The 25,004-nt window shown below is 35.5% G+C and overlaps 1 protein-coding gene and 1 long non-coding RNA gene across 7 annotated transcripts in view; both read right to left on the reverse strand.

Annotated features, from left to right (window-relative positions):
- Slc25a21 (solute carrier family 25 member 21) overlaps window positions 1-25,004 on the reverse strand; it is a 464,613-nt gene that overhangs the window by 337,277 nt on the left and 102,332 nt on the right. The window lies entirely within an intron of this gene.
- LOC134475581 (uncharacterized) lies at window positions 1,748-23,374 on the reverse strand. 5 transcript variants are annotated; one of them, XR_010046777.1, is made up of 4 exons: window positions 18,811-23,374; window positions 11,915-12,017; window positions 7,205-7,359; window positions 1,748-6,424 (listed from the first exon to the last, which is right to left on the reverse strand). It is a non-coding gene; the product is annotated as an uncharacterized LOC134475581 (long non-coding RNA). The 5 variants fall into 5 exon arrangements; XR_010046781.1 differs by having other exon boundaries at window positions 7,211-7,359; window positions 11,919-12,017; window positions 18,811-23,364; XR_010046758.1 differs by having other exon boundaries at window positions 11,919-12,017; window positions 18,811-23,360.

Genomic DNA, 25,004 nt, shown 5'->3' on the forward strand with positions numbered 1-25,004 from the left:
ATTTTTATAGAACAAACTTATTATCAAATGTCAATCATATTTTATTAAATTGACTGTGAAAAGGGCAAACTTGAAACAGAGTTTTTTTTGCCTTAAGCTTCTTTGATGTGCTTGCTGCATATGCAATTTTAATATCTCCTATTTACACATTTAAAATAAGTAAGAAAGAAAAGAAAATAGGAAATAAAAGTAACAAGAGGTAACATGAGGAGGTTAGTACATCAACTCACACTGGTATGACTAAAACAAGGTGGTAAATACCAGAACCTGTAGCAAAGAGGAAAATCATCCAGGCATACAGCTATTTACACTTTACTGTTGGGTTAGGAGCTAGCTCAGACATAATCCACTAAATCCACTGTATCTGAGGTAACAGGAAAGCACCTAGAGGACACTAGCTTTCTTCTCGAAGACTACATTTTATATATAAAGATACTCTTGGGTTAGCTTTCCTCTCATGGTTTGCTACATTAGAGTTTCAGCTTTAGCTTCAAGCCATAAGCTCTTTGTGAAATCCTACTGCATCACAAGAAACAACTCTTATTTTTCTACACATAATTAATTCCAAATTATTTCCCATAAGACTGTTTTCCAACCTGACTACAAACTGACTAGAAAAAGGAGAGTGACCACTATAGTACTCTGGGTTTTGTGAAAATGGTTATTCCTCAATAAAAGACATTCATGAAACACCTGTCCTGGCTGTAATCTCCCAAATGTTTTTGTTAGCAACAGCAAGACTTCCAAATTATTTTAATTTATCTAAAAAATAGGTGCCAAAAGGATTACCAAGTTTAAATTCCACCTATTCATCTACATAGTATATGGCCCACCCAAAACTAGTGTCTAAAGAAAAACTGTTTCATGAGATGATACATACTATCACATGAAGGTATAGAAATGTCTCATACTCAAATAAGTTTGGGCAACACAGAATTAAACTGGTTGAACATGTTTTTCTTCAGCTGACATACTATATTGTGAGCTCTAAGAAACTGTTTACAAAATTTAACTATGAAACTCTTCAACAAATTCTGTAAAATCTGGAAGTGATGTGGTTAAGAAATGCTGGTCTATGATATAGCAAAACAAGTCAAACAGTTTGTTACAATTTCTAATGCAGTTATGTATCATTTATTGACCAAAATATGTTACAAGAATTGTGTCCTTAGGTGATTTTGCCATTGTGCAAACATAAAATCTACCTACACAAACACAGCTACAATATCCCGAGGCAATATAATCCTAGGGGCCACTCTCAGATATGTATGTGGCCCTATGTAGCAGATAAAAATAGCTGTCCATGTGTACTCTGTTCCATTTTTGCTAATCCAAGTGGCCAGGAGAACCTATTGTCTTGCCAGGTTCTATTTATTTAAAGAGTACACACACAGTGATGTAAGGAAAGAGAAAAACAGATTTAATCCATGCCAATGCTTTCAAGGATTCTTCTTCCTAAGTGACAGCAATCTTAGAAAATAGTTTAAGCTACCTTCTCCGTGAAATTACAAAGGTCCATCTTACATTCACCAAGGGGAACAGGGACATGATTATGGAATTACAAAGCTATGTAACCACAAAATATTGGTGCGTCCTCTTCTCTACCTATTCTAGGGAGACCGAATTCACAGTTTAAATGATGTCATGCTATAGTATGTGAAATAAATTTTACAAGTAATTATTTGATACATAATACCTATATATCCACCTACCAGCAACTCATATTTGAATTCAGTTTTCTATCTCTGTGTTTCTGACATTCATTTTCCCAGCATATAAAATGGCTGAGCAATGATACAACTATGTCTGTTTCTATAGGAACTCAAATCATGTTTCAACCCCAAAAGACTATGCCTCTAATCAGAATACTGATGATGAATTTTTGCTAATTATTTTTGGATTCTCTCTGTCTCTCTGTCTGTCTCTCTCTGTCTCTGTCTCTCTCTCTCTGTCTCTGTCTCTGTCTGTCTGTCTGTCTCTCTCTCTGTTTCTCTCTCTCTCTCTCTCTCTCTCTCTCTCTCTCTCTCTCTCTCTCTCTCTCTCTCTGGCTCTCTCTCTAGCTCTCTCCTCCACAGTGGGCAGGTCTCAGATTATATGCCTTTGCAAGAAGCTCCTCTATTCTGAGCAAAGTGGAGCCTCCCACGATACTACAGTAGCTCTGGAGTGTGCTCAGCGGCTGTGGCAGCTCAACCATGCAATTTTATAGCAGGCAGCAAACAAGGCAGAGAATTCAGGGTTAAAAACTCAAGTGAAGTTTTGTCTTCTACAGTAATGAAAGCTGACTAAAAGAGTAAATCAAATGGATCTCCTAACAAAATGAAAACAGCTGTTTGGACTGGCTTGGTCTCTGATTTAGGTTAAGTAATTATTGCTCTAGTGTGGTTCAAGGTTGTTCTGTATTAGTGAAATAAGATATCACATGAAAATCATCCAACTTTTTAATTTACTGTAGCATCAGAAATTCCACTGTATAAAAAATTCCAGAAACGTAATCTTCTAAAAACTACCTAAAAACCTTTTCAAATACCAATTGATTAAATCTTTCAAGACATAATGGCACAATACATAATTACATTATGGCAATAACTTTTAGTATCTATACTGAGAAAACAGTTTACTATTTTAACTTTAAAATAATCAACTTTTTCAAATATTCCTGGAGTGCTATATCCCAACTCCCAGATAACTGAAAAGATATTTTTGTACAGAGACCTTTTTTTAAGAAAAGCAATCAACAGTTACTTCTTGAGCTCCCAAAGCAGTAGGGATTTCAGTAGACTATTTTTTAAAAAATTAAACCATGGCATGCCAGTAACGATTAAATAGAAAAATTATAATGAAAAGACAAAGCAATTAATATTTTTAACAGATCTGTTTGTATCATATTTCTCAGAATAAAATAAATTCCTACTCAAAGTACTTTAAATTGCTTTTCTTATTTGTGGATGTTTGCTCCTCGTTCTTCTGTCATCATCAGTTGTGCCATTTTGCTCTTATTTCAGCAACTTATTTCTGCTCCAGCTTGTTTATGATAAACCAGGAAAAGTCAATGACAGGTGTTTCATGTTCTATTTTCAGTGATACTCCAGTAAGTTATTTTAGATAATAAAAAATCTAAAAATATTATGTGACACAAGACATGAAATCTCTGAAGAAACAAAGACCAAAAGTCTTGGCCCCTTATTCTGACTGTTAGTTTTTTTTGTTTGTTTGTTTTTTCTTTTTCTTTTTTATCGGTACCAAGGATCAAACTCACGACCGCACACTTGCAAGGCAGGCGCTTATGCCGCTGAACTAAATCCCCAGCCCCCTGTTAGTTTTTAAGTCAACCTTCATTACAGTCACTGATGGATGCTTAAATACATGAGTAAACAATGACATTAAAATAGGGGGTATTTTTCATTTTTTAATAAGGATTTCATTGAGACATGTTTATACATGCATGCGACATGCTTTGATCATACAACTCTCCACTTCCTTCTCTTACCGTCTGTCCTTTCCTCCCTGATAGCCTTCCCCTTTTTCCTTATACTTTCATATTGTTTTGTTTTTTACCTAGTTCCTACATTAGACAAAATGTGATACTTGTTTGAGTCTGCTTGGTTTATGTCAGTTAACAACATGATCTCCAGTTCCACCCATTTTTCCTAAAATGACATGATTTTGTTCTCTATGCCTGAATACTCTATTGTGTATATATAGCACATTTGCTTTTTCCATTCATCCATCGATAGGCCTGTCTGCTAACTCCATAAGGTTACATAAATTGTAGCATAAGACTGCAGGTTATTTCTGTAGTACGCTGACTTTAATTTCTTTCCCTTTAATTTCTTTGGGTATACACCAAGGAGTGATATCGCTGGATACTACAATAGTTCTATTTTTACATTATAAGTAACCTCCATACTGATTTTCCTAGTAAGTGGACTAATTTACAGTTCCATCATGTATAAGGCTTCCTTTTTCCCTATACTCTCACCAGCAATTATTACTTTCTGTTTTCTAGATGACAGTCATTCTGACTGGGCAAGGTAGAATCTCAGTATAGTTTCAATGTATATTTCCTTGATGGCTAAAAATATTGAATATTTTTCATATAATTATTGACTAGCTTTATTTTCTTTAAGAAATGTCTGGCAGTTTTGTTGAGTAGTTTACTTGTTCTGTAGTGTTAAGTTTGACTTCTTCATATATTCTGGATATTAATCCTCTGTCAGAAGACTGGGTTGCAAAGATTTCCTCCTATTCTCTAAGCAGTCTCTTCCCTCATGATTACTCCCTTTCCTGTGCAGAAACATTGTAACTTCTCAACTCTTGCTATTATTTCCTGAGTACTAACATGGTATTGAGGAAGTCATTGCCTGCTCCTATTCCTGAAACATTTCCCGTTTGTTATTCTAGCTGTTTAAAAATTTAGTTCTTACATTTAAGTCTTTGATCCATTTTTAGTTGATTTTTTGTATAAGATGAGAGATCTACTTTCAATCTTGTTCATGTGAATACCTAGTTTTCCTGGCACTACTTGGTAAAGAACCTGACTTTTCTCTGAGTTATGATTTTGGAAACTGTCAAGAATTAGAGGCTGTAGCTGGGTGGCTTTGTTTCTGGGCCATTTCTTCACTTCATTGGTCTATGTGTCTGTTTTTGTCAGTTCTATGCTATGCTATTCTTTTTACTGTCATAGTATATTTGGTAACTGGGTAGGCAAACAAATGCTTAAATTACAGGACATTTCTTTGATAGTCACATCTTTGAAATATTTTAATTTATTCCAGAGCATTCCAGTCAGTTCAGGGAGCTGGGGAAGAGAGACACGGACAGACAGACAGAGACGGAGAGACAGAGACAGACAGAGGAAGAGGTGCAGGGAGGGAAGGGAAAGAAACAAGAGAGGGGAAATTACATTAGAAAGTTAATATTTTGAGCAAAATTACTTAGGTGGTTTAAATCTTGGGAAAGTCTCAGCCAAGTTACAAGCCAAGTCAATTACAAGTCTCTTCTTGTAATTGTTATTGCTGAACAAAAAACATGATATATTTACCTTTCCAATGGGATAAAGTTTTGTAGCTTTCCTAAGTCTAAATAATATTTCTCCCTGTTCCTTGTCCATTACTAGTGCTTGTCAGAACATCAGAGTAACAGAAAAAAGTTAGATGTTTTATTTTCTTAAAATGTTCATGCATTATGATCTTTTTTGGAGGGCCAATATTTCTTAAATAGGAGAATATGTCATTTTAGGGATTTTCATTCATAAACTGTCCCATGGACCTAGATCAACAATGTAGCGTTTACCTTAGTATTTAAGAAGAAAGCAATGAAATAGGCTATTTAAGGAAAGGTATATTTTTTTTTCCTTTCAAACAGATAACAGATTCTAATAACCAAGATCCTTAGAAATGATAGGGCACGTGAAGCCAGTCTACATTCTTAGTATCTGCAGTGTAGGGCAACGACAAAGAAATGTTCTACCCTTTGCATCGGCAATGTTTTCCTTTTAAGACATACAAAGGCTGCGGCTGTTGTTACATAAGTTGTTGTGAGTGGGCAAATGTCATTAACTACAGCATAAAAAGAAAGCTGGGTGTATTTGGAGCCACCTAAACAGTAGATCTTTAGTTGCCACATCAAAGAGGGCAAACTGCTCTGTTATCTGTAGACATGTGCTCTCCATAGTGTCAAAGCAGAATAGATACCCTAGGCTAAAAGTAGAGCCTCCCTCCCTGAAAATATCTTCCCTACTCTGAAATGCTTCTTTTGAGTCCTCAAATTCTCCCTAGTCCTCAGGTATTCTTGATATTCTTCCATTTGGAAAATCATCTTTTCGATAACCCTTGCTATGATATCATCAGTACCATTTCAGGAACAAAGGTTTTCTGAATCCGCAGTGAAATTACCTTGTCCCATATATGCATACTTTCTGATTTTTCTGTTATTAGCTTCTTAAAATATATGTAATTTGTTGTTTTGCTTACCTTTTCTGCTGAATTCCAGGGGAAAAAAAATCTGGTTGAGACTAAGTAAGCAGCATCACTAATTAGTTTTAGTTTGAGGGCTTTTGTTGTTTTGGAGGCGGTTGTTTCTTTTATTTTTTCTTTATTTTTTGGTTTAGGAGATTATGTTTCTCACTTTTTGTTCAGCTTCAGAAAGGACACACTTGCCACTGAAAGGGAGAAAATGGACATCCATAGTGACTGCAGGGACAGAGGGCCTCTTATGGTCAACATGTACCATTGATAAGTGTTCCTTCAGCCACGGAAACCACCAGCTGATCAGGCTGAATTCAGGTCAAAGACAGGCGGTTTCCAAGTTGGCCCAGTGTTTTTAAATTTCAGCAGTTCAGCTGAAACCAGGTGTTCCAACGTGCTCAGAATCAGTCTTCCAACAGTTCAGCATGGATGTTTAGGGATGGGCAGTAACTTCCAATCTGGATTTTTAAAAATTTATTTTAAAGAGAAAAATAGAAATAAAAATAAAAGGTTTCAAAACAGGCTAACAGGAGAGTAACAGTAATTAATACACTGTATATTGTTCTCTTCAGAGTAGTTACTCAGAGTACAAGATATAGGCCTGAAATATTGTCCAAACAATAGTAGCACCAACTTTTCTTTTCAATGAATAAGAGAAACTAGCTACATAACTATCTTAAATATCTTCCACATATATATATATATATATTTTCCTTTTCCCTTCCTTCCTTCCATCTTTCCCTCATCATAGTTTCTCTTTTCTTTTGAATAGTTTCTTTCCAATTCACAATATCTACTGTACATTTTGGACCTTATTCACTCATTCAATTTCTCACACTAGTAAGACAATACAACATTTATACATGTGAATATAATTTATTTTGCTTATGAGTATGGTCTCCATTTACCTAAAATCTCAAAGTTATTTCTTTTTCTTGGTTGAGTAGTACTCTGTTATATAAACACATCTTTTTTTATCCATTCCTTGTTAGATGAGCATTTGAGTTGTTTGCAAGATTTATCTATTACAAATTGTGCTGCTATAAACATAGGTGCATGTAATATCACTATGGCATGTTGCTTTTAATTCCTCCTGAAGATATCCAGGGGAGACTAGCTGGGTTGAATGGGCCCAATCTGGATTTCAAGAATTTATTTAGTGAAAGATCTCTCTGTTAAGCAGTATAATCCATCGAAAAAAGAAATTCTCTACAAACTTTGTTTCTCCAGTCACGTACACTTACTCAGAAGAAGACTGACATCTTTAAGCCTCTTCATGGCCTTCTTCCCCCATTTCCTCAGGATCCTAAAACAGAGCCACCTTGCAACAGTGCAGAGCTTTTCAAGGCAGTAGGCCTTTTTGCACATGCTTATAAAGCAATGATATGACACTCTGTATAGTGACAAGGAGATGAGATCAGATAGACGGAATACACACAGTGTCCCGAGGAATATCTTCTCTTGAAATCTGAACAGATTATAATTAATCACACAGTCTACATCTCTATAGTCAATCATTTCAAAATACACTTTCCAAACATTTTCCCTTTGTCTCTTACACTCTTTTTTTTTTTTTTTAGTCATCCTTGGTTCAAAGTAACTAAGTAATTCCCCAGTTCAAATTACTTTATTAAATATTATTTATTTAGGTTTTCAAAATTTAGAACATTAGTACAGAATATCACACTAACATCTATAAAGCTTAGATCTTACAAAGTTCTGCAGACACTTAATCTACCCTAACTTGTATATTATGTTGCAATACAGTACTGCTGTAGTTTAAATCTGGAATATTCTCAAGGGCCCACACGTTTGAGGCTTAGAGAAGAAAGAAGTCAGACTGGGTTCATTTACTTACTAGCGATGAGGTGAGTCCTTACATTTTTCAGGGACTAGTTATTGTATACTACCTAAAATGATGGCTTTCAAAAAGATAGTTGCTAAAATCTGTCCAGATTTAAGAATCCTATGATTTGAGAGTAGGAGAAAGTATTTTACTACAAAAAGATGTCAATAGATTAAATTCATGGCTGAATTTATATGAGCAAAGAGTGCAGCTTGCGTATGATTGCCAAAAGTCACAGGCTCCTTCTCTATGCAACAGAGGTAAAACAGTCACATTTTAAAAGAGAATTTTTTTAGCCTTAAATTGTATCCAGAAGAAACAAAGATGTTTTCCTTAAAGAATTCCCAGTCCCTAACAGTAAACACTTCACCTTTCTTCACTTTCACACTTTCACTGCAGTAACAAATTGAGTCTTAAGGGTTTATTCATTCTTATTCAGCAGTTCCATTCTGTAACTGTAAGCCATCCCTAGTGTCTTGCCCACATAACTACCTACATTGTATATTATAAAAATATGAAGTTCTACAGAAAATATCACAAACACCATTTTTATGCAAAAAGATATTTCAGCAAAGCATTCTGAGTTTCTGAAATAAGTGCTTGAGCCATAATTTAAAATAAATCATCATTATTTTTAAATATTTCAGAAAAAAGAGGAATCGATAAAGCAAAATTGGCAAGATTTTAACTATAACTATAATATAGCTAAAATTTTACTTAATTATAATTGGCAGTGACTATCTGTGTTTATTGTACTATTTTATCCAGTGAATGTTTGAAAATTTTCATATAAAATGTTTATTTTTAAAATTAATCCTTATGTTAGTTTTGGGGACAGCTTTAATAGTTTCCCGGTCCCAGTGTATACCAGTGATATGGACCATTCTAATTCTCTAACATTAAATAAGTAAAGGAAATGAGAATGCAACCAAAGTTTTCCATTATTAAACAAAATTGCCATCTCAACCCTTTTAAGTATACTGGCAAGCAGTGTTAGATATAGTCACATTGTTCCACAATGGATCCTCGGAAATTTCATCTTGCGAAACAGATACTCTATATCCAATAAACAACTCCCCATTCTCCCCACTCTCAGACCCTGACAATCGCCATCTTACTTTCTGTTCTTATGAATTTTATGATTTTAGAAACCCCATATAAGTGGAGCCATATAGTATTTGTCTTTTCATAACTGGTTTATTTTGCTTTGCCTAATGTCCACAAGAGTCACCTATGCAAATCCAGCTGAAAGAATTTTCTTCCTTTTAAAGGCTAAATAACATTCCATTGTATGTATATAACACATATTTAAAAATCTATTCAAAGACTATTGGTAAACATAAATATATTGTAGTTTCCTTAATCTAGTGACATAGTTGTAAGAGATGTTGGAAGCTGGACTGAGAAAAATGTATGATGGATGAGTAAAGGTCAGGAGGATGCCAAACTTTTCAAATTATACTTTAGATGAATTAAAATGTAATTAAAATTACATTTAAATCCCAAATGTGTAAAAGGAACTACTTGATGTTACAGGTATTTCCTGATTTATCTTGGTGACAGATTTGATAAACCATTCAATTTTTAAGAAGCTGAACACTTGGGTTCCACTTACCAACAAAGCAAAATTCCCCAAATGGTATTATGACATCCTAGGGAATAATCATTTTACTGTCTATTACAGAGAATGACCCTGCTGCGGAATATGCAGTTCTTTAGACGATAGCATTCTGTCTGTCTACTTCAACATGTACTTCAACATGGAGTGAAAGCTCATTCCAAAGCATTTGAGTTTCTTGGGCACTGAGAAGCCACTGCCATCTTATCTGGATCTAATTTTGCATTTTGTATTTGCCTCTTGTTCACTTGCGCCGTTCCCACTCCCACTCCAGGGGGCCACTGATCCCCTGGGCTCATTAAATTTCTGCCTTGGATTATGGAGAGTGATTAATGATGGTGGGCCTGGTACATGTTGAGGTCAGCGTGCTGAGCATCCTGTATGTCATCGACAAATACACCCATGTGCATCCACTGGCTCACTTTTCTCCTCTGCAACCATAATTTATTCATCCCAGAGTACACTCAACCATCTGCTGTTTATTTTGTTTTCTTTAAGCATTATTCCCCTTGATTTGCTAAGCCAGGGCACAGGTGAAAAGTGGTAAGAGGCAAAGGGAAGTTGCTGTTGTTGGACACAGGAGGGGTGAGTCGGGCTCCCCGTGAGGAAGAGCATTCAGCTCCACAGAAAGGGCCTAACTGTATTGTTGAATACTTAAATCCCTGCCTAATAGGAACATTTGGGCCAGGCCCAATCATAACTAGCTAAGGCTAGACCCCTGGGGTACAGAGTGTAAAGCTGGGGAATTTTAAGCATCCTTAATAGTAGCCCTGTAATAAACTGATGCTCTGAATCTTTGCTAGAGTCTGGACAAGGCCAGGTTATAAATTTTACGTTTGGCTAAGTGACTCATAAAGAAACACCCACCTGATTTCAGACATGCAATTTTGGCAGTCAGGGCACTTGCTAAATTAGCTATGGTTCTATTTTTAGCTGCTTTTTTTTTTTTCTGCCTAAAATACAATGATTCTATCTGTACAGTGCAGTTTTACAAGTATGATCCCCACTACTGCTTCTCAGGTTGTCTTAGACTACGAGGCACAGAGTTTGCTCTTTTTCCAGTTCCCAAATGTTGGCATAAATTTTATTCTTGTTTAATGGGTTTTTTTCTCTGTAAGGTTTTGGTTGTGTGAATCATTTTTCAAAGTTACCAAAATAGTTTGTCGAAATGCATTTGAGCTTATTTGTACTCTAACAATCCCTGTTATTACAGAGTAATAAAATGTAGAACCACTTTTTCTGCTGTAAAGAGTTGGAGAATCTCTTGTCTGGGGAGGTCCAATGTTGATCTGAGGAACGTGGGTCAAGCTGGTATTTGACCTTTGGCAGGAGGCTGCCCCGGGTCTCATGTTCTCAACAAACTGGGCCCAAGACAATAGTCTGCTTTATAGCCCACAGCCTGATCAGTGTGTTTCTCCAAGGAAGACCTCAAGCTGAAAAGCCAACATGCCTGACAACCACCGTCAAGGTACCAAGGGCATAAGCACTAGACATTGGAAAACAAATGGAAAAGCACACGCAACTACATCTGGAATCCTAATGGGCCGCCAATGGTTCCCAGCTAAAGGAAGAATTACCCGTGTTATTTTATCATCCCTTGCGCTAACTTTGCTGTTTATGTACAGCAATAAATGATTTTTTAAAAACATATTTGGGTCATTATGTCATATACCACCAGCAAGTAAGGTTGTTTTATTGTGCTTGGAGTCAAAATACACTGCCATCCCAGATGTACGGGAAGTTTAAAATCTCTTGTCCTTCTGTATTCATTCCTCTTGGACAAATGAGTTAAGTTTTTAAAAGGGAAATGGAGAATTTTTATGGCTTCTGCTCCCACCTCGCCAGTAAAATTTGCACCAGTATTTTTCTACCCAGCAAAGGTGCTTGGCCAATGATAACACTAAATACTGATGCAGACAGCCAAACAGCTTCCAACCAACAGGAAATGCCAGAGATTTTTTTTTTCTTTTGGAACACATTTAGCAAGTCAGATTCTTCTGCCAAGTCTGTGCTACAATCAAAAATTAACTGCAGATCAAGAATATGAAGTGAAATCCAGAGGTTCAAGTCAATTTGTCCCTTATAGTAACATATGCGATGCTGCTTCCCCTCCTGCTTGCTGTGAGAAGCTCTAAAATTCACCTGCTCTGTTAATCCTTTTATTGCCCATACGCCAACTTCACCAATAATATAGAATATTTTCCGAGTTTTAAAAATTCCCAAATGTCTAATACTTCATAATGTATTCCTTTTCATCTTTGCATTCCTTTTAATCCAAAATCTGGTTGGTTCGTTTTTCCCTACCCATTACTCACATTTTACAGAAGTTTAAAGCTCCATTTACCCAGATTTGCTAAATGTTCTTCCATTCCACTACACGTAAGGTGAACTGTTTTCACACGAATAAAGGCCAGGCTTTTTACATCAAGGGAGAGGGAAGGCTGAGAAAAGCAGATGTTCAGATGTGGATCATGACTGACCTACCTACCCAGAGAATCGGTCCTTGTGTGAATGTTTGGTTTCTGAGGCAGAGGATGCTGGCTTTCCTGTTTATTTAGCTTGCCCTGTCACTGGCTTTACAGGTGGCCTGGAAAGAAGATTTAGGAAATGTTTTCTCTCTCCATAAATGAACATCAAATTATTTTACAATGTGACTTGGTACATGCATCATGACAGGTTGGAAGTCAAAGACAGTCTCAAAGCAGAGCAGTGGTCTTGGTACAGAGCTGGTGTGGGAGGGAAGCTAAAGAACTGTTTTGAAGTGCTTTGTAGTAACTGTTTTGAAGTTATATTTAAATTTCCACATTTTTTATTTATTTGTTTGTTTGCAGGACATACTGTTTACTTTGTGTGTGTGCAATTGGTGCATATATACATCATATTTTGATTCCTTTTTTCCTCCCTTAGCTCTCCCTTTCCTTCCAACCCCTTGCATCTCTTGGTCCTCTTCAATTTGAGAAAGATCTATCTTCCTACTTGCTATTATCTACCTTTTATTTTGCTCTTTATTTATATTTGGAGTTCCTAATGGAAGAGAAATCATGCAATATTTAAGCTTGTTCATGCATTTTTCTAAGAGATGAGTCATTTTGTGCTCATTAGCCTATTACACATTTTCTTCCAAGCCCCCTATCTTGCAAGAATCTCTAAATTTTGTTTATTCTTACACGGAAGCAGACTTTAATTTTCTTTCAGAAATCCTCTTTAGTCTTCAATACTGACTCCCTGGAAGCATCATCATTCTTAACTTTTGCTACTAATGATCAGTTATTCAAAAAGTAGTTAGCTTGATTCTGAGTTTCACCAGAATCCTTTTCTTATACAAGAAAAGCTTAAACTAACTGGAGTTGCTTCCATAAGGAATATGTCATGGGACAATTTATAAGCCAAGGCTAGTGTTTGTCTCGCCATCTCCTTTTCCAGTTTTCATGGTAGTTATACTTATCCTTTATCTTTTGTCTTATTACTTAACAAATTATTTTCACCAAACTTCCGCAGTGATGTTGGTGATTTCTCTCTCTCATTTTTTTCTTGCTTATGTTCTGACATTTTTTTCTCTCTGAAACATTTCTAGTTACATTTCATCAGTATCTGGGTCTTGACATATTTTACATGTCAGGAGCACTTCAGACTCTCTTGCTTATACCTCAACACTACTCCAGCCCAGAACTCTTCACAGATCATCGGTGTCAAATCATGTCCCTCCCCCTTCAAAATGCTGCCAGGAATCATCTCCCAAACCAAGCCCATATGGTTCTGCTCAACCGAAAAACTTCAACAATTCTGTTTGCACATTGCCAGGAGAAATCACTTAGGAAAATGTGTCTATATTCTGCAGACATTTCTTTTTTTTTTTTTTCAATGATTTTTCTCCTTCTGTTCATTTGTTCTTTCATTTGTATAATCATTTTGTCCTTATTTAAACTTACTATAAGAGTGAAATTATGTTATTCTCAAACACCTTTCATTAATGTTTCAGAATTTCTTAGTGCTGTGCCCATATATTATATAAAGAAAGAGAAAGAATTATGGTTGCTTGATTGAAGCCTGGAATCACTTTCTAACTGCCCTGCTCTTTGATCTGATATAGCCAAGGGCATATTAAATGGCCAGTCACTGCCCTTCTTTCTCACGTAAGCATCTCAATCACATCCACAGACTCCAGGTTTCTGAGGTGATGTAGGGTCTACTCACCTTCCACTTGTCTGACAAAAATGAAGAATAAGACTAAAATGATTCTGTCATTTTTGCCTCTAGTCTTTCTATCAGTATTTGTGAGTCTTTTCTCATCCCAAGCCTAAGTATTTTGTGCCTTCTTAATTTCTAACTGTCCCCAACAGAAATAGTAAATTGTGATTTTACTCCTACTTCCACTCAAATTGTCTCAAATACATTCACAGTTTTAAGAGTTTTCTATTTTATCTCTCATTTCCTGTTGTGGAATAAAAGCCTCTATCTCTTGAGAAAGGAATTTAGAAGTTAGATGAATGCTGGGGAGTGGTGTTTAGCCTTCTTCTAAGCACTAAAATCAAACTGTGTTTAATTCTGGGTTTATAGACCACAGAGAAAACTTGCTTTAGTTGTTTGGGGTGAGTTGCTTAGTAAGTAACCAGTAGAATACCTTCCTTTCCATTTTCCTTAACACAAAGATTCCTGTGGCTCAAGATTCATAGTACCAGGAGCCCTGTATCCCCAGTCCTAGCCTATATCTGCTAGTATCACTGTTACTCATAGAACTCATCACCTCCATCCCAACTATTGGTAAAGGAATGCTCTTCCCTGGACCCTCTTTTCCTCTTTTAGAATATAATTCATAATGACATGAGCCAACATTTTACTTATTCCCAGTACCCCCAAACAACTGAATCTCACATCAGTGTAGCAGCAGGGAATACAGCTTAAACAAGAATCAAACAAGGAACAAAGATGATATGGTAAGTGGTGGGAACCATCAGCCCAAACACACAATGGAGTGCTGTTGTCAAAAACATATGGCTAGTAGCAGATAGGGTCCTACATCTTTGCCTGAGTCAGTGACACTGTATCCCAAGCTTAAAGGCATTCATCAGTGCAGTCATTCCTTTGTCTGATGTTATTTTTAACTGAGTTACTGGCTTTCAATAAACTGCATATGTTTAAAATTTCCAACATTTGTATACACTTAAGGAACCATCAACACAATACAACATACTTATGAACATATGTATCATTCCCATTTGCCTTTCCTCTCCTTTTCTTAGACAACTACTGATCTGGTCTCTTGTTATTGTAAGTTAATTTTTATTTTCTGGAATTTTACATAAGTGTAATTATATCATGCATACTTTTCTGCTTGGTTACTTCTCTTAACTTAATTACTCTGAGATTTTTTCATGTTGCCCTAAGTACTAATTGTATTTTCACTTTCATTACCAAGTAGTGTTCTGTTGTATGGATGGGACTACTACAAGGCCTTCATGAGCTTATCCCATATGAAAAGTCTTCTGACAGAGACTAGAACATATAATTTTATATGAAATGTTAGTACGCAAGATTCTTCTCTGGTGTCTAATACAGAGACAGATGAATAATTGCTGTTTATGAAAAAGTCATCCATGCTGTAAAAGGAAGGAATCATAGTACACTGGGAATGTCATTAAAAAGCATACTGAGACTCAGTATTCCCTCTTGAAGGAATTAATCCTGGAGGTGGCTTTTGGTGGATAACGAGAAATTCTAGGGGGGCAGGTCAAAGAACTACAAGTAGTTCTTAATAACTAGTGTGACACGGGGTAGATGAAGCTAGTGAGAGGGACATTTAATCCTGGCCTAGCAGCTTAAATTCTATCTTGAGACTTATTGAAGGTTATCTAAATAGCAATGGAATTGTATCCTTAAATTTATGCAAGACCAAGGAAGAGAGTATCAAAGTAGCCTAGATGAGAAGGGGTAGAGGTTTAGGTTTAGATGTCAAATGTGGAGACTGGAAAGTGAACAGATGAGAAAGAAAGTGATTGAAGCAGAGGAAACAGAACTCCAGTAATTCAGTGGTTGATTAAATGCATGGGTGAGACACAGGAAAAAATCAAGAAGATTCCTGTATGTAAAGCTTTAGCAAGTAAAGTAAACAGAAACTCAGTGAACAGAAAACAGATTAAAAGCCAAAATAGCCAAGTATGGTGCAGCATACAATAATCCCAGCATGTAGGAGGCTGAGGCAGAATGGTCTTGAATTCAAGGCTAGCCTGGGCTATATATTAAGTTCAAGGTCAGCCTGGACTACATAGGGAGGCCCTGTCTCTAAAATGAAGGTGCAAACAGTGTTGTGGAAGATGATAAATTAATTCAAACATTTTGAGTTCAAAGTTGTGTAGATGTTGAGAGAGAGAGAGGTCCACAAGTAAGAGGGACATAAATTATAGATTTAAACTATGTAGGTGTTTGCAGATGGAGATAGAATTTTCCTCATATTTGTATGTTTGCAGGAGAAAGAGGATAGAGAAATGCTTAAAATGTAGGTTAGAAATACTGTCTGTATGGGAGGAAAATTAGCTTATGTACCTTCTATATATTTTTTTAATTAGTTTGAAAATTCTTGAAGGGAAGTGAAGAATAATTCCTTAAACTCTCAGTAACTCAGTATCTCCAACACAGACGACTCCAAACCAATTCAGTATTTTCATATTTGCAAATTGAGAATATAGTTAATTTGAGCCTAAAATTAGCCTATGAAAGAAATTCATATAGATTATTAAGATGCTAAAATAACTGGCTTGGAAGTAGGCATGATTTATCAACAGCACATAAATGTGATCTATTTCTGTTGAAATAGGAGCAATCATTGCTAATTATAAAATTTTCCAGTGTGTAACTAAACATGTAAAAGGGAAAAGCTCTTCCAGCTTGAAATCTAGTAATGTGACTTTAGCAGAACCCATGAGAGTCCATTCCAGAAGTGAACTAAACATATAGCTACCCAAATACTGAGAGAGAAAACTACACATCATTTTTATCACTTTTACATATCATATAGGATACAGCAGGTAACAAATTGCATACATTTTTGTTTAGACAATTAGGAACCCCAATTCTCTTAACAGAAAAACTAGGGAAACTTTTCTGATCCAAACTCAATCTAAAGACTGTAAATATTATTCCATCTTTAACTCGATTAACAAGGTAAATGTCTGTAAATGAGGAAAACATCAGTGAATAAATTCTCATTTGTTTCTCACTTTATCAAATAAAGAAGCTAAGATTTAAGCAATTTCTGCTACATACATGCTTCTCACGTAACTTCTTTCCTTTGTGATATTTCCCTCATAATACAGTAAGAAGTAACCTTCAGCTGCCATAGAAAAACAGGCATGAGCATCTGATATTCTTAGCTTGTTGGTATGTTTTTAAAGCTGGCAATCAGACAGTACAGAAAGTGAAATTTTTGGCCTCCACTGCCACATGGCTACATGGAAGCTGAGTTTAGGACACAGAAAACTGTCTATTCTGACTTCCAAAAATGGCAAATATGTTAAGGGGAAAAAATTTGTACTATTGTTCCCAAAATATCCTTCAATTTGTTCTAAGCGCATAACCTAAAATGAAATAAAAAGCAAACTTAATTTGTCATCTCCAAAAGATGTCTAAAAATTTGCAAAGATATTTCTTAGTCTATCATTTTATGAAGTTTTTCTTTTTAATAGTAAACAATATAATCTGGGGTCCTGGCACATTTTCTGCCTCTCTTTGGATACACTGTTCAGGCATCGCTTGATTTGATAAATTTTAATATGGAAAATCTTTCTACAAAAGATAAATTAGGAGGATATTAATTTTACTAGAAAGGATTCTTCACTTTAAAAAACTCATTAATACACTAATGTCTTCAGTGAGCTTTTAAAAACTCACATGATAAAATTTCAGTTCACATAGACTTTAGGGGAAAATATCCATCTGATAAATGAAGGCATGTGTGAATTTAAAAAAATAGGTCCGCACTACTCAGGTTATCTTTTTTCTTCTACAGAGTCAATTTTCCCTTAACATACCACAACTAACATCATTGTACCACCCAGTTAGATCTTTTTCCTGCTGTTCTGAATAAATAAAACTCCTTCTGAGTCATCTCCATTTGTTTAACGCGAGGAAATACAGAATTGGTCCATCTAGGACTCACAGTAGCAGTCCCTCTTTCAAACACTGTTCTACTCATTATGTTAGGAAACTGCTGAGCGAGACACCAATGGCCCGGGGTGGAACTCTGAGGTTATCTCAACTCCTCCCCATCTTTAGCTGAAAATATAATTTAAATTCTGTGGTTTTCAGCTTCATAATATTGTTTGAATGTATCCACTTCTGGCCCTCTCCAGTTCTTACTTGGTTCACACTGACAGTACTCCCCACCCACAAATGCCTAACTCCTCACTGACTCCCTTCTCTACTCTTTCTCCCACATCACAGGTTGTAGTCTTCTAAAACTGTAAATCTAAGCAAGCCATTCCTGCTTAAATTCCCCAGGATGAGGCTTAACTCAAGAACATTCAGGATATTACCTCTTTCCACTGCTCCACACACTCCAGTCTGAGTGCCAACCATACAAAGCTACCTATAGCCTCTATGGGTTTTGGGGTGGGCCATTTGTTTCCCCAATACAGAGCTGTAACTTTCTTAAACTCTTCCACGTTACCTTTGCTTACCTTCCTCTGATGCCTCATTTCAGATTATTACTTCCAGGGGGAGCTTCCCCCAACTGGTCTCCACCCCTTACTGATAAAAGGCTGCATAGCTCCTGTGTGTTCTGGAAGTTCCGTGAACCACTCAGACCACAGCACTTATTACCCCTACTAACATCATGTAGTCACTTTCCCACCTCCTCATCTAGACTATAAATACCCTGAAAACAAGAGACTGTGCCTTTCTCTCCATTATAGTCTCAGCACTAAAAATAGTCTGACAATACGAAACACTCAATTAGAGGAATCAATAAAAGTGTATAAAAAACATAAGCCAAAGGTTACAGCCAATTCTCCTACTTTGTTATTTAATGAAATCTTTAAATTCTTAATTTATTGGTCTTTTTTTTGGTGGCTTTATTATCTTAGTATACTAATGATACTCTTACTTAGTACCTAAGTACTTAGATACCTTAGTATCTAAGTATACTTAGTATATTATACTAGTATAAAAAATGGAAACAATCTATAATGTTTATATGTGCAAACATAAGCATGTTTATTCTTCTGAAAAGTAACACACTGTTACCTCAAACTAAATGTATAAAATTACTCATCTGCTGCTAAAAATCTCAGTGAAAGGATATTTCAATGTACAATATAAAGAAAAGATTATAGTCCTGATCGATTAAATATAGGGAGATTTTAGAAATAATGTCAATTTGATTATACCTTTGGAAATTCTGCTTCAATCTTTATAGGAACCCTGTCTTTCTGCAAAGAGACTAATCATTCCTTTTACTTTATAAAATTGAATTTTGATGTACATTACTGGGTGCTCCTCAGTAACAACATCATGAAGCACTGGAAACTGGACTTCAGGCCTGTGAAAAAAGAAAAGAAAATTCTGAAACTACATAATGATGAATGTGCTCCTAATCTGCCTTCACTTAAAAAATGATCTCCAACTTTTGAGTTTTTAATTTTGTGGCAAAATCTCAAAAGCTAAAGATTAAAATATTTAATTGGCATTCATTTCCTCCTGGGTGAAAAGAGAAAAATTACTCTAGATCAGTATCTCCCAAGCATTATTCCCAACTGATAAACCTTTCTGTTTTTTAAAATAAATATTATAGAGCTGACCATTTTTATTTAAACATATATTTTTAAAATTCCTGTTGAGGGGAAATAAAAAAAAGAAAAAATGAGGCAGACTTTTTCCACAGTCTCTTTGCCCCACAGCGTGCTGTTGCTAAAGTGCCAAGAAATGCGTAGCATATGGTTTTAAAAACCACTTTTCTGTGAAGTCCCCAGAGACACCTTTCAAATTTAAAGTTACGTGATCCTAAAATTTGCCAGAATTTCTGAGTATATAGTTATCTAGAGAAGAGAGATTAGTCAACTCTCCCTGCCGGAGATTTCTGGAGAGTGTAAAAAGCGTATATTGTAACATAGGAGTGTTTTCAAATGATTGTAGTTATAAAAGAAACAGTTTGGGCATTGTTGTCATAGAATTAGTAGATCTTAAAAAGTTGTTATAATTATTTTTTTTTTCAAATACACTACTTTTGATTGTCTAAAGGAGTTTATGACAGGAGGAGGAGTTGAATAAAAGGAAAAACTACTGGGAGAAAAATCTTCCACTAATATTTAAGGATTACAAAGTGAAAAAAGTAGGTTTCATGGAGAACCACTGTATCATGACAGGAACTCAGTTTCAAGAAGGCCTGAGACATTCAGAGACTGAAAGTAATGAGTTGAATTCCCCAAAGTCTCAAGCAGTTTCCACCCCAGGGTAATAAAAACAAGAACTCATGTTTGTTTGTTTTGGAGTCTCCATTTGGACCTGGAAGGTCAGGCTCTGAACAGCCAGGCCATTGTTCATCATCATTCATCCAGATCATGCTCCAGCACCTGACTAGGAATTAGAAATCCTGGGTTCTTTATCTAATTGTATGATTAGCTCACTCGGGTTTCCGAAAAGTCATAATTTTTCTACTCTAGAGTATCTAAGAAGTGATCTTTTCTTTCTGGATGTCAGCGTAATTATGGGGGTTACGTTGCCACCCTATACCTGCAAAATGTTAAGGATACCCATGCTGTTACTTTATTGCCAATGTTTTTTGCTTTTATACGTAAGAATAACAGTTATCACCTTACTGAGGGATTATTCTCTGCCAGAATCTGTTCTAAATGTGTGACACAAATTAAGTCGTTTAATCCTTTATAATTATCCCGTTAGTTAAGTATATTATGATCCTCATGTTACACATGAAGTAACAAAATCACAAAGTGGAGCGACTTTCCCCAAGTCACACAGCTATTAAGTGTGAAGAAGTCTGGCTGAGGAGTACTGGCCCTTCAAAATACTTTAATGCTACCTCTCCATAATGCTTTCAAATTTTTGTAGAGCTAGTGCTAGGAGAAAAAAATGGAAATGCTACAACATGCATACTCTTTTAATTGCCTGTTTAGTCAGATCCACCAAGTTTGTTTTGATACAGTCACGGCCTCATACATTGGCCTCACACTTCCCCTATACTGAAAGAAGAAGGTGGTTGCTCAGTGGGATTCGGGTCATTGGATGGTGAAAAATTAAACAACTTCAAAATGAAGCCATTCATTTTGAACAAAATTGAATTATCTCTCAACACATGTATTTAGAACAAAAAGATTTTTTAATCTTTTAAGTATTTTTAATAATACTGTTGTTTAAATTCTCACCCTTCTGTCACAAACTTGACAGTGACTATCAAAGTACCAACAAAACAACAGCTTGTGAAGCAAAACCTGTGGCAGCCCATTCTCTGATCAAGTTTTCACAGTGCAGATGCTGGTTTCTGAAAGTCTACACTACATTCATGATTGTGCTCTGCGCTTACTGTTTTTTCTCCCCCAACTAATTAGAAGCTCTATCATCAGATTGCATGGGATAGGGAATTTTTAGGTCCCAGCAGACACAAGGCAACAATTGAAAGCATAGTGTTGAACACAGCTGCAAATGTTGAAGAGTTTGTACGTCACATAACGTCCTGGTTCCTACTCTCCAAAGATCCTCTGGATCTGTCTTAAGTAGAAGTCAAACACAACAATAATAGTTTGGTAGTTTGTTTTGAGACACAGCAGTTCAAAAGCCTCTAGCAACTACCGAGCTGCACTAATTACAAAAAAATCTCTCACACAGGAAATATGAAATAATTTAAATACTGTCTTTCTTCCAAAACTTCAAAACTTTTTAAAGTCACAATAATCCAAGGGATTTGTTGAATATTAAGGCTAAGGAAACACACACTTTGGGGTTAATTAACTCCAAACCAATAAAAAATCAGTTCACATGAGATTTAGAAGAGTATATTGTAGAATAGAGGGTACATGGCCTGGTGTCAAGTCCAGACCCTTACAATAGGCAAATAAAACACTTTATTTGGGGCAATGAAGATATGTTCACTAAGACTGGGGTAAGTGATACAAATCAACTGCTATGAAAGCAGAGCAAAGTTGGAAGTTTGGGAACAGTAAGAAAAGCATGACCTAAAGTGGTAATACAGCAAACAGCAGACCATGGTCCACTGCTGGAACGTCGCTAAGAGGCAAATGCAAGAGGTTCTAATTCTGAGCAAACCCAGATGGCAGTGCAAAATAAATGCTGAGTAATTATTTATCACACAGCACAATCATACCAGAAACACAAAAAATATGCAACATAACAAGAACTATTAAATCAGTCCCAGCAGAGTTTTGAAATGTGGCAATAAAGATGTTCACATTGATGAAAAAAATTTAAAAAAAGCAATGTTGGTGCTTTTGATTTGGATTTGCTTTTAGAAAACAAAAGCATATTATCAATATCCATAAAGTGATGACAAAAAACAAAACTTTCTTGAATTTAATGCAAAGTTGACAAGATTTTGGATGTACTGTCTATTCCATGTGAAGTTCTAAATTATCTTTAGCAAGCTTATCAGAAAAAAAAGAGTAAAATACGTTAATAACACAAAATTGTGGGTGTTGGATTCATATCACTCCTTAGAGGAATCTGGACACATAATTCTCTGGATTTGGTCATATTTTTAGAGGAAAAAAAAAGCAAATTTTAAAATCAAAGTGGAATTTACTATAATTATTCAAAGATTGAACTCTATACAGAAAATTATTCTTTAATAGTTTTTTCCCATACCCATCCACAAATTTCTTCCATTGTTTACAGTGCTTGTGTATCTGTTTAGGCTCTTTTGAAAAAATGACCACTATTTCCATTTATCCTCCAACATAATATCTGAAAGGAAGCCAAAGAAAACCTTCGGAAAAATGCGGTCTCCGGAGAATTTAGGAGAACAGAAACACATTTAGATTTTGCAAGATTAAGGTAGACCATAAGTACATATTTCTCCCAGTGGCTGTGTCATTTTTCATAACCTAACCACCACTTTCTAATAACATATAGGTAGGAAATTACTGTCATCATAACCTGAGCTACATATCTCAATCAAATACTACCTAAAAAAAAAAGCTATGGCCTTGGAGGAAGGGAAGAGGTTGTATTGAATTCTTACATCTTACTGGTTTTACATTACAAACTGTACCTCTGTACCACCAATATTTCTCATGGAACTAAAAAATGCAGCTTTCCAGGCTATTAATACTTGCTTAATACGTAGAATGCTCTGGATTCAATTTCCAGCATCACACACAAAAAAATGCTATTTGCCTAAAACCATTGAGATAGCATAAGCGTATGACACCCAGCAACTGAGAGGCACCAGTGTTATAAATCTTTACAGAAAGATCTGAAACTTTTGTTTAGTGTTAGTTAAAGGAAAAGCATCATGACTCCTTGTCTGAATTGTCTTGAGTCCCAGATTCTTCATCTATGAAATATGGGTAGGCATGTCCTTCTCAGTTTTTGAGAGGATTAAGTTTGGTTAGCACTTCTGCAGACCTAATTCTTGGAAACTTTGGATTTAGCCTTCCGGACTAATAACTGGAGCAGCCACACTTCTAGCATTACCAAGTCAGGCTCAACTGTCCTACTGTAGCTACAAACTAGTTACTCTCTACCCTGATTCACCTATGAGGAGTTTTTTTTTTATTTTTGTTTTTACTAATCTATTAAACAAACTCCTTTCACCTAAAACTTTTTAAATCAGAAAATATAGGATTATTAAAAAAATTTAAATTTTTTATCTCCACAAAAGATTATGAAGATGCTAGGATAAAGAGCTATTAACATAACCTTAAAATGTTCCTGAAATTCTAATGCTTCAATGTACATAGACTGAATAAATTAAGTCAGTAAGTTTTACAAAAAAAAAATCATGAATGTAAAATGTTTGAGAGCCAGCACAGATCAAGAACAACACACCAAAGAATTATTAAAATAATAATTAAAATACTTTAGACTAGTGTATATAATGGAAACATAATAAAAGCCACACATGAGTCTTATATGTAATTTTTAACTTTCAGGTAGCCACGCTAAAAAACAGATAAATATAATTTTTATAGCATATGTTATTTAATCCAATATATCAAAAATATAATCATGTCAACAAGTAATCTATAAAAATTATCAAAAAGACATTTTACATTTGATTTGAATTTGAGTCAGTACAAATCCAGTACTCAATAGTTCCACACAGCCTATGGTTACTATACTAGACAGCACAATTACAGACTATAATACATATACGTCTAGTTATAAACACAGTACAGGATAGCGTTCCTTTCATAAAACTGGAAAACATTACACTAATGTAATTTTTCATATTTCTAAGATAACATCATTGATTGGTTACATATGAAGTTAAATAACAATGACTGCTTCTGGGACTACTGGGCAGGGTTATTTTGCCTGCAATGTGAAGTTTGGTCAGAACAATTTATATTCTGTGCAATTATTTCTATGCAATTTGTATTAGTGCAAAAATATGTGTACTTTAAATGAAATTTTTCAAAAAATAATGTCCATAGATAGTAGGAAAGGTGTGGGCAAGGTATGAGCCTATGTGTGTGTCTAAAAGCATTCATTGCTTAAAAACTGGGATAATTTCTGAGAAATGTGTCACTAAAGGAGTCTGTCATTACAGTAGCGTATAGAGTATACATAGCCATATTAATATATCTACATCACTGAACAGTAAATCTTATGAGAATGCTCTTGTGGATGTGTCCATCATTGACCAAACATTGTTATAGTATGCATCACTATTTATACCACAGTGAGGATTTATGTATTCTACATATCTTTCATGTGCAGTCATGAATACATTAACGAACTTCAAGGTCAACTCATGCAATTGGTCAGCACACAAACAGCTAAGCTGTCTTTGTACTATACAAAACCCCTCCTTCCAAGAGGGAATTTGGAGGCTGAAAGGTTCTTGCTCTGCTTGCCAAGAATGCAGGGTGCCTTGCAATCATCTATATCGTCAGCTCAAAGTGACCTTTTCTCTAGTACAGCAAAACGTACCACATATTCTAATAGCTATCTGGGTCTTGAAGAACAGGAAGCTTTATAAGAATTCATTCACTTAGGTAAAAAATGGATGATTTATCTGGTCCATTCTCCACAGCTTCCAACGCAAAATCATTAATTCTCAGCAATGTAACACTTTAGAGTGGCAACCAAGTACTTCCCACATCCAAGGTACTTTCTGTGAAAAGCTTAGCTTGCAGACTCTAATAGTGAAAAGCCTGAAAGTTTAACTCTCTGATAAATCAGTGTTAGATTTCCTAACTTCCTCCCCACCAAAAAACTCAAGCTTGCCATCTATGTATCTGATTTTCTAAATATATTGATCTTATTTCAGGCAATATCACAGAATAGCCTTCATCTTTCTCTAAAATAACTATTTCCATAAGCCCTGTTTGTCAGTCTTCACTATTTTTTCAATGGCTTCCACACTACCTTAAATTACTTTCTTTAT

The sequence above is a fragment of the Cavia porcellus genome, unplaced genomic scaffold (assembly GCF_034190915.1).
Source record: "Cavia porcellus strain 051 isolate PalLab524CR breed Dunkin Hartley unplaced genomic scaffold, mCavPor4.1 scaffold_1, whole genome shotgun sequence".
NCBI classification, from domain to species: Eukaryota; Metazoa; Chordata; class Mammalia; order Rodentia; family Caviidae; genus Cavia; species Cavia porcellus.